The 20,200-nt window shown below is 39.7% G+C and overlaps 1 protein-coding gene across 5 annotated transcripts in view; it reads right to left on the reverse strand.

Moving 5' to 3' along the window:
- NCOA2 (nuclear receptor coactivator 2) overlaps positions 1–20,200 on the reverse strand; it is a 188,588-nt gene that overhangs the window by 110,136 nt on the left and 58,252 nt on the right. For 4 of the 5 annotated variants that reach the window (XM_036398948.2, XM_036398928.1, XM_036398938.2 and 1 more), the window contains exon 3: positions 8,497–8,741. The exons of the other annotated variant lie outside the window; for it this stretch is intronic. The gene's annotated coding sequence lies outside the window, so the exon portion shown is untranslated. The remainder of the gene's footprint in view (positions 1–8,496; positions 8,742–20,200) is intronic. 5 annotated transcript variants of the gene reach the window in all.

Below are 20,200 nucleotides of genomic sequence, written 5' to 3' on the forward strand. Positions count from 1 at the left end.
AATTAGAGACCAGGCCAATTGCAGTAACTCCTTACAACCACATATATTTCCATTTGACTGTATTGGAATTAAGAGATCCAATACACATACAAAAAAGTAACAAGTTACTTCTACCATCAGCTGATTGAATCATAGTAAACTGAGTTCTTAAAGATATCACCCAATTTGTACATGATTTTTCTACTGTTTCATTTTCACCTGAACCATTTTCATTAGTACAAGAGCCTAATGATTTCCTGGGTGTGAAAATTCTTAAAACAATGAATCTAAAAAAAAAAGAAAAATTAAAAAAATTATAAATCTAAATCTTAATTTAGTATTTAACCTTACGATGATAAAAACATACAACCAAGTGGGGAGACAATTGTTAGAAGCATTTGCTTTGGATAATATGCACAGATTAAAAAGGTACTCAGTGCTCTCATGTAATGGATATGCATATTATCTCAGGATAATAAATTTTATAGACTACCACTGCATGACAATGAAGAGTACACATACAATTTTATTAATATTATTGTTTCATGTATATACAGGGCTTTCTATCTTCCCATATTCTTTTTGGGTTTAATAGTTACAGTCTCAAATTAATCTTGCAATTCTCCTAAAAGGCAATATAAAACTGTAATATCAGAATCCATTCAAATATTATTATTTGACTTCTCAAATGGCAATTAGAAGTTTGAATCTGAATTACTTCATATGCAAATAAGGTGCTTTTTATATGGCAGAGGAGTTTGGAGTTGATAAGGGCATTTTCAATGAAGTGTTTTAAAGGATGTGGTTTTCTATTAAAAGAGGTCATCTACTACAAGGAGTTGGCAATTCTGTTTCAGTGGTTGGCTGCAGAACCTCCCACCAGCTAATTCTCACAGACTTCACTTCCTAGTCCTTGGGCTAGTCACCAGCCTGACCAGCCTGCACATGCCGGAAGTCGCCATCCTAGAAATATTATCAAGATATTACCATGGAAATAAAGCCAGACCACAAGAGAAGGGAGGCTCCTCCACTCCCTCAGAGGCAGCCCTCTAAAGTGGATTGTGGCAAGCCTCCAGTGCAGTCCAGTAGCTGGGCAGCATTTGCTGCAGCAAAGCTGCTCTCCATCTCCTTTGGTAAAAAGCAGAGCAGATGGAAATTTCCTGTAGGCTGGTCTTGGCCCAGAGAGCACTGTTTGGACGATCTTCCTCCAGGAATAAGAGCAATCCATTCATTGCACAAGCTGACTGGCCCTACTGTCTTTTACAACCCAGCTCGGCCCAATCGCTGCAGTCAGTGATAAAGCACAGCGCAATGTGAGCACATTTCATCGCCTGTGCCCGGCTAGGAACTAAGCCATGAGGGAAAATATGGCCATGTCACGCTAAGCAAAGAAACACATGAGTAACTCTGGCAAGCACCTAAGATAAGGCTTTTCTGAATGACTAAAGGTAATGTTATATTGATGTTATGATAAATTATTACCTACGGACACAGAGTAAGCAGACACAGCAGCAGAAGCTGTGCAGCCATACTCTTCAGAGTGGCAGCTGAATGCTCTTCTCTTAAAAACACTGGAATATTCTATAAGAATAAAAAGAAATCCTTTACACAATTAAAAATATTACAAATCTGCTGTGTCCTAAAAGTTTCCAAATTTTAATTCCAATGAAAGAAACATTTCAATATATATAACCACCATGGACTTTTTACAAGACTCAAAGGAGGTCTCTCTTTCTTTGGTGCTCCCTTGTCCGTCCATCATAGCTAAAACACTTTGGAGCTCAAAGCACAACTCTGTCCTGACTTCTGTTCCCTTTGCAATCACTGTTGTACATATCTTGTTTGCTATGCATGGGCTGCTAAGACTGCTTTTCCAAACTCCATTCAAACAGGAGTCAAGGTGCTGGTCATGGATGTAGCTTTTCTGGTTGTTCCAGTTACAACAAAATGAGTCTGCAAGCTTTTCCTGAAGAAATTAAAACATTGGAACAGGATGAAATAGTCCTTTTAAGGCCTAAAGACAAAAGGTGGTCACTATGAATTTATGATATTTTACTATTTATCTGATAGCTGAAGAGGAAAGCTAGGAAAGGGAAGGGGAATGTTCTATATTATGTTTAGGACAGAGGAATCGTTGCTGAGCTCTGCCTAAAGGTTTCTCACAGGGCTTTGCAAAATGCAGTGCTACCTATCACATGAAGAAAAGGCATGCTCAATCACTGTATGCAGCCAGTGTTGCAGCTTCATTTTCTGCAGTGCTTCCCTACAGAAAATCTCATGGGTGAGCAAACTTTCCCTGGAAAGGCTCCTCAATGGTCCTCTCCAGCAAGTAGAGTACATGGGGAATTTTCAGTAGGTATTTGCTGCTCAAGTGCATTATATCAGCAGAGACAGAGAGTGTACAGGCCTTGTCTAGATGAAAAGTTAGGGCTCTCTTCAAAGGCTCTCCAAGCAGCCTAAAGCATATTTAAACCAACCTGAGAGTGCACGGGAACAGGAGAGGAACTCTTTCTTATCCTTTTGTATTCATGCTTTTGCGTCACACTAAGTGCATGAGTAGAGTCAAAGGCAGGATGGCTGAATTAACTCAGAAAAAAGCTGTCCAAAAAAGCTGAGCAATCAGTCCTCAAAAAATTAATGATAAAAGACTTTGAATAAAGCCAATTTGTAATGGAATGTAAGAAGGGAAGTCCCTAAAGAGAAAAACTGTCTACCAGCTCTGCAGCAGGTTTTGCTGCCCCATGCAGTTTACCATGGCAAGACGCCAACTTGGCAAGACTCGCTCTTCTCCAAGGAGCCTGGCAGAGATCCAGCCACACTCACAGGTCTCATTGCTGCTGCCAAGCTCGAGGGGCAACTGAAGACCCTCTTCTGTGAATCTGCAGATCTGGTTATGACTGGGGATATTTGTGTTTCAAAATGTTCTTAACCAAGTCAAGTTCCCTCTGTGTTTATACAGTGACTGAACAGGCGAAACAGAATACTTAACCCAGCTACAGAAATGAGCCACAGATTGTTAATTATATGGCTATTTGCACTTTGACTGGAAGAGGAAGTAAGCTGGTTATAACTACTTTGGGCTTTACTCCTGCAACTGCATTGAAACCACATTTATGACAGCTGAAACTATGCAATTTATATAAATGTAGGCGCTTCCTGTTTTTGAAACAAGTCGTGGTCTGCTTGCCCTTACCTCACAGTAACGTCACTGGAACCAGAATGTATTAAATGTGCTCAGTTTTACCGATTTTATGATCTTATTTTGCTAATTATTTTTAAATGTGTAAATAAAATACACATTTTGGACTACTGCTGCCAAGCATATCTATTCCTAGGACCTAGCTGTGCTCTTCAGGCATTAGGAAACACATGTTTCTAATGTGTGAGACTGAAATGCCCAGCTGCCACCAGGGCATACTCAGTCCCTGCTGACGTGGTCATGCCACTCTCAGATGAGGAGGCAGGTGCATCACACTCCCCTGGCAGGCAGGCTGCACTCTGAACTGCACATGCAGGCTGACCAAACCTTTTCCATTCAATATGCAGTATTTCAAATAATGTGTAATAGCAGCAATAATGAAAACTTTATTATGTTGCACAGGGTAGTGTTCATTCTTCATTGTGGCTAGTATATGTTCAATTTTACAGACAGTGAGTATGAGGAGTAACCACAGCCTTACTAGCATAAATTGAAGAAAATCACAATTTGACTAGAAGATAATTTTGCAAATATTATTTAAAAACCCTAATAGGCAGGAGCATGTTTCCTGTCCTTTTCTCTCATTTTGCTTATTTATGTGAACTGGAACTCACAAACCAAACTTCTGCAATGAGTACAACTGCGTACCATCAGCACTCTTGCTTTTCCAGTACAGTCATTTTCCTACAAGATTACAGAAGGAAGACTGATCCTATTGTTCAACCAGAAAACAAACGGATGTCCAGTAATTCCTGATGATAAAAATGGCAATTCTTACCAAAAAAACCACACACACCCCCATTTAATTTACAGTGTATTCCTCCAAATTTAGTTCGGAACATACTGTTTGAAAGTCAGGTATCCCTCTAAATCCAAGACATTTACAGTCAAGATAGCCAAAATCCTCAAAATACAGAAGGGGCAGCATTTCCACCACCTTTGTTTTGGTCTCCAAGACCACAACCTCATATTTCAGTCCATGAGATCCCATCCTTTAGGCTTTAAGAACTCTCCAGCTTCACAGTGCTAACAGAGTGAACAATTACAGAACTCTTAGTCTCATGTTGCAAAAAGACTAAATAAAAGTTCAGTTTAAAAGTCCTTGTGCAAAAACCTTCAACTTGAAGAAACACTAAAGCTAAAATTTTACCTGACTGATTGGTTTCTCTCTACTTTAAAAGTAAACACAATATACAGTCAAGCAGGCATTTTTTAAAAACACTTCCCGTGTTGTCTTCTCAACCAAGAAATGGTTTTGAAAGCAATTTACAGCTACAAGAGGCAGGTCCTGCCATCCCTCTCTTCCAGGTTATCTTCAGCAGAGACATTTGTCCAACTCTGCTGTTAGGAAGTTCAAAGAGGTCAAGAGCCAGCCAAGTGACTCAACCAAAAATGCATTGAGCTGTCCTCTGGTTTGGCTCCCTAAGCCAGCTCAGCCCAGAGCTGTGGCTGCAGTGGCACTGGCACAAGGGAGAGGGGGTAACACCCCAGCACAGAGGGTGCAAGCCACACTTCTGGAAGCTGTCAGACCAATGCTAGCTGCCATGATGTCACAGTTGTGGCATCTCCACAAAAACTGGCCGCATGTTCAGCCCCTAACCTCCAAACAAGAGAGGACGCATAAAAATCCAATTCACGATGTCCATCTAGAGCTGCCCAGACTGAAGAGACTCACTGAGCTACAAAGTCTTCACTCATCTTCTGACTTTTTTTCTGAGTGAAGCCTACTGTTTCTACACAGAAATGCTCAAGTCCAGATCTTCAAAAACTTATTTCCCAAAGTAATGTGAGCATTTCTAATAAGGAGAAAAAAGAAAGGACTTAATGAAGGCAACCCAGATTAGCTAAATGACACATCACAGTGGAACAATTCTGCTGTTAAAGACCATGCAGATGTTATGATGGAGGCAAAGAAAGCCTTTCTTTAGCTACAGCACAGCTGCTGCTAACAACTTCAAAAAGACTTGGCACAGGATTTCAGCCACAAAACTTTCCCCTCACTTCATTTCATGAACGTCATCTGCAGCCTCAGTGAGCTGCACCAAGGACAAAACCAACACATGGGGAGTTTGCAACATCTTATCGGCAGTGGGGCAGCTTTTTGCACTGGCAGTACTCACATGCACATTCAGAAAACTTGTCTGTACATCTCCATTCCTCCTCAGCAATCCCTCAAAAGCAATGATATCCCACACTGCTGTCCTCCTATTTGTACTTCCATTATCTTCTAAGTTAAAGAACACAAACAAACTACTACATAATTAAGAAATATTACAGCTTAAAAACCAGCTGTAATCAACAGATCATTTCCTTTACTTTTTAAGTAACATTAGAAAGTATTATCAACTTTCATCCACATCCCTCATACAATAAGCTACTCTAAATAGACACCCTGACCACAAAGCTGAAAATATCATAGCTTACAATTACCCTGAATGCACATGGTTAATGCCAATCTTGTATTTTGCATGTAATATGCGTAGCACACAGAAAGTATATATTCACTGTCTAAATTCAATGTCCAGCTTTCCCCTTCAAATATGTCAAAGAATTGCAACCAGTTATGGCTGTAATACATAGTACATAGGAAGTAGTACATAGGAAGAATTTGCATTGATTTTATAATATTTAACAGTAAAGCACACAGAACTGAACTTGATCTGCATTACATTTGTGATTCCCTTTCAGTGATGATACTGTTAAGATATATACCTGAGAACTTTAAGATGCATGCACGTATATGAGATAAAATTAAAACATTTCTGACACGTGGGAACAAAATCTTGGAAAAACTATTTTTAATGTCTCCCTTTTTTCTTCTCTTATTATTCATATGTCAGCTTGTTGACTCTAAGACATTCTTAGGCGTCTAGCATGTGAAGCCATAAACTGCTTTGTCATCTACAGTATTTTTCCCACATCTGCAAATCTACAAAGAATCAGTCCAAATGAGAAAACAGCAATAGGAGCAACTAAAACTCTATTAATATTTAAACTTTGTAAGTAAAACAGACTAGGCAAAAATGGAAATTAGAAGAGAAATAAATGCACTGGAGGAGGATTTTTTTAAAACCTGCTCAACTGCTTTACTACCGAGAACTTGATACAAAGCTGGAAGTCCACTACTTTAAAGACTATTAGTAATATTGATTAAAAACAGTGAAGCAAACTCATTAAACCAAAGGTAAAGCTTGAAATACTAGAAACATTAACCACATTATTACTGTATTCATAAAAACAAGACATTTTGACATGACCTACTTTAATAATAGGAAAAAAAGTAAAGAATATGGGCTCTAACCTCCTGACTCTACTGATCTTATAAAACACCATCTACTTTTCAGAATTAGCAACAGACTCATGAAATTGAACCAATTTGTTCAACAGATGTTTCAGCTGACTCAAGAGAAATTTTACTTTTCTATTGTAGAAACAGAGTGAGCTGAGTAAAATTCCACTCTTATTAGCAGCATTTGAAGTATATTAGCTCATAATTAGCTGCCATTTCCATTCCTTCTTTCTTTGACAGAACAGAAAACATTTTCCACACCGGATTAGACGTGACACTGAAATAAAGTAGGCACATTGATAAAAACAAGTCACCCTCCTTCTCTCCCCCCCTCCCGTTTTGTGGGACATGAAGGAATGGCAGAGTTTGTATTTTCCTTGGCGTTCCTGTCCCACATGAGCTGATAATCTCCCTGGTGTGGCTGTGCCAGTGCACTGCCCTGCAGGCCCACAACACCCCTGCTGTTCCAGTCCCCTGCTTCCCTCCAGCGGGCTCTGCCAGTGCTGAGATCCTTTCGTAATGGCTGCTATTGCATCAGTCTAATTGCAACATAACTCTCAATACTCTAGATAAAGCAAATGATTTCATTTTTAACTTCTGCTCATAAAATACAGATTGCTTCCCTGCCACCCCCACGGCCTTTTTCTGTTTATTTTCAAAGATTTAAAGAAAGACTTGCACACTGCACAGCAGTAGTCAAACAAAAATACCTCATGTTTTCTTAGAAAGCAGCACTTAGAAATATTGCTCAACACCTAAAGCATTAGTGCAGCCTTTCACAGAGCTGTATGTAGTAGATCCCCTGTGAGCAGGCTGGAAGGGGAACGTTCATTCTTACTCTGTGTATTTAATATAATATTCAGCCATTATAAAACCTTCATAGTTTTTTACTCTCTCTCTTCCCTGCAATAGAGAGAAATAGCTTATCTGGCAAACACACTCACTATGTTTCTAGGCACTGAAAACACACTCTTGGTTAATTCATAAAACCTGATTTAATGTTTTTTGTGCATTCAGGTTAGCTAAGTTGAAACAATATTTAGCTTAACCATGCCTTGGCCAAAAAATTCTCTGTTATCTACTGGTTACAACAGCATTGCAGCTAGCTATGGACATCACACTGGGAAAATACAAACCCCAGGCATGAGGAAATGCAGATGAAATTCAGACTCCAAGTCATTTTGATAGTGAGCATTACAAGCACTACTTAGTATCTGATACAATAACCAGGCACAAGAGTCATGTGCCTGCAATGAATGATGAATTTACATGTCATTTTAATTTTATGTACATTTATTATCTGAGTTGACAGCATCAAAAAATGCTGTGCTTCTTGCACCCCAAATCATCTTGCACGATACGAATACCTACACTAAAACTAATCTGGATGCAAGCACTCATAGGAGGAAATATCAGAAGCTAAGTCCCAGAAAACCTAAACTTTGCCTTTGTTTGCTTTTGTGGCATGGTACACATTGCAGTTATGTCATACCATTTCCACAGCACCTCTGCGCTGCTCAAAAACGTACAAAATTACCACTAATCCAAACAATAATCTGTTTAACTCTTGGCATTTGGAGTATGGTCCTATACCTGATTTACTGCACACTACTCAAACTTTTTTTTGGAAGACAGAACAAGTGATTTCTTTGTGAATTCAATGGTGCAGCTGAGTGCTCCATCAACATAATGGTTAGTCCTACCCTTACCCTGTTACTCCTAACCTAGAATAACAGTGTTATTCCTAGCTTCCTAACTAAAGCACTGACAGCTTTAAGGTCAAAATGATTCTCCAGTTCTGAAGACAACTTTGTCTCCAGTTTGGCGTAACTCAGACCTGATTTTTTCACAGCACTTGGCATTACCCTGTGCTTTATATAGCACCTCCAAACCTCAGCCCCCACTGCCTCACCCCCAGCCACCAGTGGTCAGTACTTTTCCAAGCAAGATCCCAAGATCTCAAGTCATCCACAAGAAAGCAAGACACAGTGAGCAAAGACATAAGAAAAGCTATGATTGAGCAGCTTACCTAGCATCACCTAGGAAGTCTGCAGCACAGCCAGGAAGGGAGTCCCACTCGCCAGGGCAGCATGCAGCTGCACAGAGCACCAGAATGGCTCCTGCCTTCTGCAATCCCCTGCCTTGTCCACCACGCACGTCCCAACTTCTGCTGGAAGTGAGGCAGGGGTACTCCAGAGAACAGCCTTCTCCAATGCATCAACCAGATTCATTCCCAGAGCAAGTCCATCCTGTGCATGGAACAGAGCAGGAGTCCTGCAGGAAAAAAAACCCCAGCACATTATCATGTGACCTAATACCATTAAATTGAGGGGCTTCCCCACAATGGGCCAAACAAAAGAGATTTGCAAAGATAAGCTCAGTTTTGACAATCCTTGACTTGGATACTGCCACACTGGAAAAATGTTTGTATTCACCACTTCTAGAAATAAGAAACTGTGACATCAGATATTGTCACACTAGCACCTACAAAAAACCAGCAGTTGGTTTGAAATCTTCAGATGTACCATGCAGCTTTTGTGGGAAAGTAATATCAAATTGGTTGCAAATGTGAAATCATTCTCTGCATGGAAATTAGCCATAGGTGATGACTGAAAACACCCTCAAAGAGCTTCTACTGAAATCAAAGAGTGTTTACTTAATATTCAAGATCTCTGGACCTTCTAGAACAAACTTCTCTGCCTGTTTTCCTCGAGCCATATTCTCTGGCCCACGCTGATTCAAGCCCTGGTGCTTCTTCATTCCTACCTTCAGCACCCCTGCCAAGTCTCTCCTTACCCTGCTCCCCAAGGATTTTCATCTCTCCCAGCTCAGTCACTTCCAGGCTTGGCTGGCAGTGTACACTCTCCCCTTGACTCCCTCTTCTCCCTTCATTCCCCCAATATTAACTGTCACTCTCCCACCACATCTGCCTCCCCTCTTCACAATCGATGGCATTTTGGGGCCAGGACCACACTAGGCTCCCACGCATGTGTCAATGTCCCATGGGTTTGCTTCTGGCTCTCAGGCACCAGGGTACAAAATCCAGCTTCCCTCTCCTCTTCCAGGCCACACAGCTCTCACATGGCCAAGACACCGTGTGAGATCTGTCATTTCTTTAAAAAGTTCAAGGTTTGTTTCGATCTGAGAATTTTGCAGTGCTGACAAAGGCAAAGCTGTGACTTGCAATCGGCTCTTCTTCCCCAGTGCCCTTCACCAGCGCTTCCCACACTCCAACTCCTAGTTTCTCTTTCAAAGGGAGGGAGATGGAGCATTTCCAAAAAAAGACTAGGTTTTTTTTGTTTCGTTTGTTTGTGGGTTTTTTAAAAATCTACAATGAGAAACAACTTTTTCCGCACATGCTCACAGAGAGCGAGATTATTTTGGCAGCAAAAAAAATTAAGCTGGCGGCAACTGCCGAGCCCCAAAGGCTAACATTTTGTAAAGTTATAAAAAACTCCAAGGAACATCCTATACTGGGAAGTACCAGGCAGCCTTCCTTACTGCAACTTCTGGCACTCTTTTCAGCTTAACTCATTCAGCTCAAGAACTTTCAGCTTAACTCATTCAGCTCACTCCAACAAGAACTGTGCAAATCTTACCACCTGAGTGGTCAAGCTGAGGAGCAGCAGCTGTGGGTGGACAGTGCTGGGGTGAACCCCATGCCATGCAAGCTGCCTTTGCCTTCACCACCAGTTTTGTTGCATGCCTACAGCGATAGAGCAAACAGCATCATTGAACAGTGCACAGCACAGCCGGCATTTCTTCAGATTTTTTCATCCTGGAAGTACCACTGACTGCCTGAAAAGCTACAGCTGCTCAAAAAGTACTTCCAGGCCAGGAAGACCTGAAGTAAAATGGGATAGCTTAATTCCTGATTAAGGTCACACACAGCTAATAGAGATAATTTGAGCAAAACCATTTTACTTTACATTTGCAGTAAATCAGGAGCAGCCCTGTAAAGTTACAAAAGGGAAGGATAACTTCACACAGTACTATTGCTTGTGATCACCTGCCCCTGCTTGGAGTGGAAATAGCCTTCTTAAGTGAAATACTGGGAGGCTTCTTCTTTCCTTTTCTCTATTTAGCTATTTAGTTATTTATCTCAGCATGAAAAACAAATGCAGCATGCTATCAATATACAAAAGAAATAATATATATAAAAGAAAAAAGAAAACCTCTCAAAACAGGTAACATTCTTTTAGAGCAAAGTCCAACTTACAGATTTTTATATTGAGCTCATAAGAGCAAACAGGGCAACAATTTCCCGATGGCTCATGTAAATATTCTGTACAAATAAGGTCCAGAAGAGGAGCCCAGGAAAAGGAAAACATTTGCATGCTCACAGACAGATGTTAATTATGACATGGATTAAATGCAATATGACATTTATTTTTAAAAATAATAAGAAATAATTATTTCCAAGGCATGATTAGCCATTCCTGCAAGATCATATTTAGTCTAGAGACATTTGATGCACCTAATTCTTAACAACTATGGTAAAAGAAGTATGGGACCCACATGCACATTCCCAGAACAATTATGTTAATTCTTATGAAAATACACCAAGAAGCTTCAACATCAATATGTAAAACAAAATGAGCATTAAAAGCTCACTACCATTTTCTAAAATTCCTAATAAATAATTTTATCATATTTTGAATTCAATTTAGCAATGAAACTGGCTATCAAGCATCCATATTAGCTATATGTACTTTTTTTAAGCCAGAATAATTATCTGATCACTAGTTACAGTTCAGATGAAAAATATAATTAGGTTGAATGAAACTTCAGTACTTCAATGTACAATCATGGAAAGTACACAAAACTTCTTGCTTAAAAAACAAGAGCAGAATTTCATGCACTATTTCATTTGGCAGAGTGTAACACATTTGTTGTCAGCAAAGGACTTTTTTCACTGAAGAAAAAGCAAAGTATCTGAATTCATACAGCATTGCCCAAGTGATTAGAAGTATCAGTCACTGCTAGCTGTCTCTCAACTGTAAGCAACTGCAATGGATTTTGTTCCTACAGACCACTATACTGTGTTTCTAAAAACACTTCTGAAATCCAGCAGACCTCCAAAAAGCTATGTGTTTGTTTAACATAAACTAACCTAATTATTTTGTCATCAAAATCAATATTTATGGACTAAAACACTACTTTTCAAGTAGGAAAGCTTTAATGTAAAACAAATCATAAAACACTGATAATGGATATGCTTGAAAAGGCTCTAGGATTGCACATATTTATATAAGATTTGTGAATGTATAAACACTTGGTTATATATGTCAAGAAAAAGGTGAGGCACAGTGCAGTGAACTAAACATCTGAAGACTAAGCTTCTTTAGAACAGTGGATTCCTACAAGGACTTAAGACAGCTGGCTGAAATATATCAAATATCTTCTCTAACAGCAAAGACTCATCCAAGTCCATAAATTCATTGTTTCTATTTATTTTATTTTTTAAGTAGTTTCCAGCATTTTTGAAATGCAAATTATTGCCTGAAAACTTTCAACAGCTATTTTTATTGCTAGTACAATTATCACAAAGGCACACTACAATGCAAACAGTGTGCTTGCTATGATCAATAACACTGGCATCATTTGGAGAGGGATTCTTCTCTATATGAATAAAACAAATTCTGTCATAAATTCTGTTAGGGAAGCTGATCTTTAAATCATCATAAGGAAAATAATTTCCTACAATACTAGAACTTTCAATCATCAGAAATCCCCAAATCATGATTCCTTTTTAATCTCAAGAAGTTTCTCAAAGAATTCTATAATCCTACATAACTATAAAATCCTATATACTAGCACCAACACAAAAACTACTTCATGCATTGCTCAACATTTAAAGTGTAGTTTATTCTTTAATTTCAATCTGTTCAAATAACATGACACAATGAGTTCAGTATAAAACATTATGGTTCTTATGCAAATTAACAGACTCCCAACATTCAGGTTACTGCCCCACAATACACTGCACACAGCTGCTCACAGCTTGCCTTCACACTGAAAAGTAGATTAAAATGGAATAATGAACTTCTACCTGTATTCCATTGATTTTACTGACTTGGGGCATGTTATTAAAAAAAAAAAGTTAGTTACAAATACTGACAACAGCACTTACAGCTTCCAGCTGCTGTGGCACTGCATCCCTTAGTTTTGTGTTCCACTGTCATATGAAAAAAAGCCCTTGCCTTGGTGCCCTGGTTAGAGGAAAAAGGGTGGAGTTTCTAGGACTGTTTAATTCCATAGCACCCACATCATGGTCGGGATATGGTTCCAGCAGGAGGAAGCTGAGGCTGGAAGCAGAACGCAGGGAGGGCGTGTGCAGCTCCCAGGGCCAGCTCAGCTGGCCTTGTCCCTCTCTGCCACCAGCAGTCCCTTCCCCATTCCTCCAAACGTCACCATTTCTGGTTTGGTGCTGAAAGACAGCACCAGCCAGCCCCAGAAAAAAAAAAAAAATTGGAGCCCACTGAAGCCACATGGAGCACACTGGAGCCGCATCCATGGCAGCCACAGCAGCCGCTGGAGCTGCTGCTGGAGCCCGAGATGCAGCCAGAACCACTGAGCAGAGCATCCCAGTCCCACTCCCACAGCCAGGCCAAGAGGAAGAGTCCCCTAAGCTGTTTCAAGGCCCTGTCACACCCCACCAGGTTTAGTCTGTTTTACCACTGTTTTCCAGCTGGGAGGGAAGTAAGGCCAGGAGCATCCCTGCCATTGTTTTCCATTGCTGCCTTTGTTTTCCCATCCACCACATGGCTCAGCATGGGGCCAGTTACCATTCTGCCTTTGGCTGGGAAACCACACTGGGTTCTGTCTTCAGGAAGTGGTTTGGTTTGTCCAGTGGTAAATCCTCTGTTGTGAGTAAAACATTCACTTTATTACATTCCTTTATTAACATTGCTGTGGTTATTGCAATTTTCCAGTAAATTGTGATTCCATTTTATAATCTCTCCTAGTGTTTCCTCCACTACCAGAAGCGGGGTGGGGGTGGGAAGGGGGCAGCTTGAGTGCCTTTAATTTTCCCCTGAGTTTTGAACTAGCACACTCAGAAACCAAGTCAAGCACAATGAGCACCCACAACACCAGCCCTCCACTGTTAACCCTAGCCACCATTGAGAGTTCAAGGTAATCCAGTTTCAGTCAAATATTCTTCAGGTCAAATGACTTTTCCATTCTTTAGCAAGTATTGAGGGAAACACCAGATGCAAAGAGTCAACGTGCCATAGCTTTGTGGGACATCAGCACTGTTCTGCCTGACTAAAGCTTGGTTATGTCATGAGCACTTCTTTGAGACCACCATTTAAGCTCACCTCACTTCGTGTACTCTACAAGAAAATTTATTTTCCTTAGTCTGTGAACAACAGTGCCAAAATAGCTACAGAACAAACAGTAAAGAGGTATATAGCAGTATGTAATCCATATGCTGTCTACTAAAATAAATCTACTTATAGTCTGCTGTTTTCAAAACAATGCACCTGAGTCTCAGATTTGTGACTATCAGAAGTCATATACTTAGGAGTGATTTAACTTATTTTTAAAGTAAATCAGAATTATAAAAGCAAAACTAAGTACCAGCACAGATACAAGGATATCGTGCATAGAAAGTTAACAAAAAGCCCTTAGAATAAATGCATATACACCTGTAGTATTCTCTGGCCACTGAGATGGCTCTTAGGATATATCTCAAAGTGAAGATGACTCTTGGCACACATGTGGCTTTGGTACTGTACCAAAGCAAACCTTGTAAAGTTATCTCCCTCTTATTACTGTGGCTTGCAGCAGAAATACATTGTGACCTTTTATTTTTGTGAGCAAATCCCCATTTCTGCTACAGGGCTTTAAGACTATTATAAAACTATGCTTTAATTTTCACCAATTTTTCAGAAATTTTCAGAAATTCAAAACTACATGATACAATTCATACATTTTCCAGAGGCACAAGAGAGTTCTCCAAAGAGCAGAGAATAAAAAAAAATAGGAGAACTGAGAAATATTATTGCTTCTAAACACATAAAAATGCATGTTATTCATAGGTTCCTTACCAAAATAATGAACAGTAAATTCTATTAACCTCTATTATACTGTTTGTGCCTAATTTGAGAAATTCTTTGAATAAAATGTCCTTTTTTACAATAACTTGCTATGCCAACAGTGTGCTTAGCTCCAGAAACTGTAGGTTCCGAGCCTCAAATCCATGATGAGAAGGAGCAGAGAATATTTTCTTAAAGATACTGTGTGAGGAAATGTGAGTGTGGTGCCTCAGTGCTTGACAGCTCTGATTTAATACACTGATTTCTCCTCTACTGTCTGGGCTACATTTGTAAAACTTAATAATCTCCTTTTTGGTATATCTTTGGAACCCACAAATCATTCCTCTCATGGAAACCACCCCAAACACCATCACATTATTCTGGCAAGAAATGCCCAAAGTGTGCTGTCACACCAGAGTACTGAGCCAACCTAACAGTTCACTATTAAAAAGTTCCCTGCATTCATCCTATGCTGCTCAGTTTATCTTGCCATGCCAAACTGTCTCAGACACTTGTGGCTGCTTCTCCCCTTTGCACAGACAGATTAACTCTTGCTAGTCCAAAGACTAGGAATCAGGCATGTTCACTGCCAGGTAAGTACATTTGATTAAGCTAGACCAGCCCTCTGAAATCTGATGACTATTGTCAGCTCCTGTCTCTTTCCAACTGAGGTTGAAGAATCTCTGAATACTCTAAACAGCAGTTTCCAAGCTGTAATGCATGGCTGCTAGCCTCAATAACTGCTCTGTAATTAATCTGGCAAAACTATATAATACACCAGCATTATAAGTGCCTTAATTTCACAAAGTGATAGCAGTAGCCAGTTAAGAAAATTTAGTTAGGGAAAAACATCCTCAAAAACTTAGGGAAGCACTTAGCAACAAAGCTTGCCTGTCCCAAGTCCCTATACAGGAACTGAAGAAAGCCCCCAGTACATCAACCTGCCCCACTCATGGTTCCAGCAGCACTTCTCTCACCTTCAGCCAGTGTGGTGGATACACTTCAAACTCCCCAGTGCAGCAGTTACAGAAGTTTTTGTAAGTTTTTCAGCAGAAAGGGTGGAAAAATCAAAGCTAACTTCAGTATTTTGGTTCAAATTGCACTGCCTGTTTGTTTTTTTTTTTCCACATTTCTGGCCAAGCATGGGCTTTTTCCCCCTTTAAGCCAAGTCACCACCAATTCACTATGAAACCCATGGAGACATGGGTTAGCTTCTCTGTCACAATCTGGTTTTAATGTGAAATGGTTTTAATACTTACCTCCAGTGGCAGTTACAACATAGAAACTGAGAATTATTATATATTAATCCTACGCATTCCCAAGTCACAAAAGAACATAGAGCATTTAAATACACATTTCAAATGAGAGAAATCTACTAAATTTACTAAGAATAATACTATGCATATACATTTATATAGATTACATTATATATAAAAATATAAAGTTGAACATTATATAAAAATATAAAACAAAATTGAACATTATCTATAAAAAATAAAACAAACACAACATATATATTTAATTTCTAATGTCTAAAAAAGCTGTCCCAAAAGTGCTACTTAATTCTTCTAAAAATCAAACCAGTTCCAGTGTTATGACTAAATTTGGTGACTCATCTTCTTTGGTTCCAGGATTTTTCTGCAGATAGCCCCAGAAATAAAGAAACTGCTGTTGTTTCTGCTGAACACAATTGGAGTTAAATTGCATCTCTCTCTCGAGAAAGAGAGAGAATATTATATTGGTTTCAAGTGTTCATTAAGTGCAAGTGGGATCAAGTGGAAAAGCTGCTATACCTACAGCTCAGTGCAACTGCAGTCCCCAGCTTTCACCAAGTAATGCTCTCATGCAAGGTAGGGTGCAAAAAAATTCTGACTACACATAAATTAAAGGAGGTAAAGAGAGCTTCACACTTTGCTGCAACCATCGGTCACGCTCACTGCACCTGTTCAGAGCACCCTGAACACCCCCATGCCACGTTTCTGTCCTCCTCTATTTCACAGACTACTGACCCACCTTATCCACTCCTTGAGTCACATGAGCACGACTCCTCCCTTCAGCCCCTTTTGGGGAAGCTAAGGGCCATTAACATGACTGCTACCTGACTGGTTTCTAACCAGGCAGGCCAGTTTTACTGCTACCTTAATGACTATAAAGGAGACAACTGCATTTTCCAGTTTTCTGAGTAGCCACTCCAGCAGGGGACATGTGGAAACACTGGTGCACACGCCTGTCCATGGCCCTGCAGACTCCCAGCTCTTGCATCACATTGGTGGCTGATACCCCTGCACATGCACAGGGCAGCTGAGCACGCAAACCAACCACCTTTAGATGCAAATGATTCTTCTTCTTTAAAAAGTGGCCAGCTGGGCATGCCTAACTATTTCTCCTCTTGCATGACAGCAGGACGGATTCCCATGTCTACCAACAGACTGCAAAAGGTTTTGTAAATCATCCTTTGGTAACACCAGGGCTTCCTGCATCACATTTCTTCTTGTTCCTCTTTCACCTCACTTCCCATACCCCTCAAATCCTCATTCCCATCTATCTTCCTCCTGGGCATGTCACAGGTCTATCAGAGTGCCACAGGTCTATCAGAGTGCCACAGATCTATCAGAGTGCCAGCTCTGAGAGCTGTACTAGGAGGATGGGCAGAGGCAGTTTGGGATATTACACTGGAAGGTGTTAATGGCCACCATCAAATGGTTCTTTCATCTCCAGGCAATTCCAGAGCTGGGCCTGCTAACCAGATGCAAGGGGCTCCCTCTTCCCCCCTCATGTCTTCCTTCTGCATCCCAGACAAACAGAAGTGCCATCAACTTGAGTCCAAGGCCCTATAAACCAATTAGAGGTTTATTTTGAACTTAAAAAGAAGAAAAGGACTGTTTTGCCTTTATAGATGTCAGAAGGAGTTTGCAAACCAACAGTGCAACTCTGAAAGAGACTCTTGTAACAACTCCTGTCTGCTTAAGAGGTGGCTGAAAATATGCAATTTGATTGCTGAAGTTTAACAACATTTGAAATCCTGAGAAGTTCTTACCACAATATGTATAAAAAAGAATCTTTAAAAGCTTCAAAAACTAGATGAAAAGCATGTAAGATTGGTTAGGTGCTTTCTACTAATTAGTACTGCTTTTATTATACAGAGCAAGAAAATGACAATTTTTTTCCTAAACTGGCAGTGAACAGCCAATTCAATAAGCTGCGTTTTTGTTTTCTGTGACAGGGCAGTGGAAAAATCTCTTTCATTTATTAGGTCTGCAGAGACCAAAACTGGCTGGGTGTCAAACCTGCTTTATAAAAGCCCAGATCCATTCAGCCATGTGTAGATTCCATAATTCTTTATGACCTGTTCTCAGTATCAGCTTCACAAAAGATGAAACTTTCGTGTCTTCCAGCGAGTGTTAGTGCAACCCTTTATAAAATGAAGCAAAACCTGAACTGACAGTTCAACACAGAAAGGAAAAAAGCCCACCCTAATGGCACTGCCAAATTAAATTAGTTTTAGATTTTTTTTTCCAGATGAGCTTTGCATAAAGATATAAAATGAGGTCCCCTATAATGGTGGATAAGCAAGCTGCATAAATATGTAAATTTTAATAGCTCATTGCTCCATGCCCCACTGCATGCACCTATGCTTAAGTGACAGTTTCATCACCTCACTAGTGATTGCAGAGTATCCAGAATTTGTCATGGGGACAGACAGGGCAAGGCCTTAAGCTGAAAGGTCTGATGGCAAACTGAGATAGTAAAACAAACTTTTTTTTAAGAGGATGGGGCTTTCAAGACAGAAGAAAACTAGGAGGGTGGAATGACTGACTGGCTTTTAACTACAAGAATAGCTAGATGGCTTTGATAAACTGAATAAAATGTGCTGCCCTGTTAAAAACTACCTCTCACATCAAATCAGGTGCACACTCTATTATATCCAGGGGAAAATATTAAATTTCAATTATCAGTAAACATACCCAGTATCACATTCTTACATTTTTTACAGCAGAAGCTTATGAATAACAGCACTCATAACACTTTACAATCTCAGACTGTGAAACTGAAATAACTAATTAATAATTTTATTCAAGTGAAATATTCTTGGCTGTGCTAAGATTCCTCTGTATCTGTCTATACTCACAGCATTTGCTTGAATTGTCCCATTGTTCTGGCAATGCATTTTTTTATCTACTGCATTCTTTAAGGTAAAAAGAACTACAAGCTGACTCACAAATGTTTCCCACATTATTAAGTACTGTAAATAATCATTTTACCATTAAACCAAGGAATTCTTGTGAAACATGCAATATGCTTCACATATGCTAGAAGCCTAGTGTCTCATTCCATACCCAGTTTGTAATCTTGCATCTGACACATATGTAAACATCAGTAGTCTTAACAACACCTTTCCATGCAAGCTACATGTATTTATCAAGACAGATAAAGATGCACACATGCACATGATTTTCTTCAAAGTTTAATAAAAGCTGCAGGGTCTTTAAGTCACCGGAAAATACGTGTGATTTTTATCACCACCACATAAACAGCCTTCTTTAATAGTCCTCTCTTCAGTATGCAGCCTGCAGATCACAGCAGCACAGAGACTCTGAACTTCAGTTTCGTTTTCACAAGAGCACAGGGAATGTTACACAGCACCATTTCTCAAACAGGGAAGGGAATCTGTGCTCCTCACACACAGATTTGCCACAATTCAAACTTCTGCCATAATCTGCTGATGGTTTTAGGGTAAGGAGTGAAAATTTTAGAAGTAAACAAATGCAGCATTCATGAATATAACATGGAAACAATTTAGAACTGTTTTAGGAATAGGATGCTCTAATCTGGCTCATTTAACATTTTAGAAATCTGCTGCAAAACATTAAAACTCTAGTCTAATCTTTGTTCCTCATTTGAAGCAGAACAGCTTTGTGTTGCCTCTAAAAATAGGGAGGGAGCAGTGGGGGATGGGAAGGGGACTGCATAAGAGGATAAGTGGGAGAACTGATACACCATACTGGCAGTAATTTTAAAAAGACTAGGGACCAGCATTCTTAATACTATGGCTTTCCTAACAAAGTCAAGCACTTTCTCAATTACCAAATAAAAAAGGTCATCCTGTACTTTTTATTTTGTACATGCACACGCGAAGGAAAAAAAGAAAAGTTTTGTTTCATCTATTACCAAAACCATCATTCTGCAGTCAACACTTTTAATGAAATACAGGCCAAAGGATTAGTCAGAACAGATCCATGGAAAACAAAGGAAATCTGTATGAAAATACAGATAACTAAACTACATAACTAAACCCAAAAGAGAATCCTGCTTAAGTACCTCCAAATATTGTCCTACAAGGGTCCCTGCAAGGGCTTCCATTCACCCCAGCTCCACAGCAATTAGCAGAAACTGTAGTAGCCACTGCCCTGAAGATGAGAAAGTATATATACTTTCATATACTAACATCATCATATTCAATACTAACATCATCATTGAAGCCCTGAATTAAGTATCAAATGTGTCTGCAATATAGTCCATGTGTGTTAGAAGTCTTAAGAAAATTCTTTTTTTCAAAAAAGGAGCAGTCAGGGATCTGGCAGGGAAGGCTATGGGTGATGGTACAGGGAAGGCAGTTGCTGCTGAGCTGTTGACCAGCTGGAAAGACAAGTTATTTCAAAGCTACAGCATCACAAACAAGATAAGGAAGTA

Source organism: Molothrus ater, chromosome 1 (assembly GCF_012460135.2).
Source record: "Molothrus ater isolate BHLD 08-10-18 breed brown headed cowbird chromosome 1, BPBGC_Mater_1.1, whole genome shotgun sequence".
NCBI lineage: Eukaryota > Metazoa > Chordata > Aves > Passeriformes > Icteridae > Molothrus > Molothrus ater.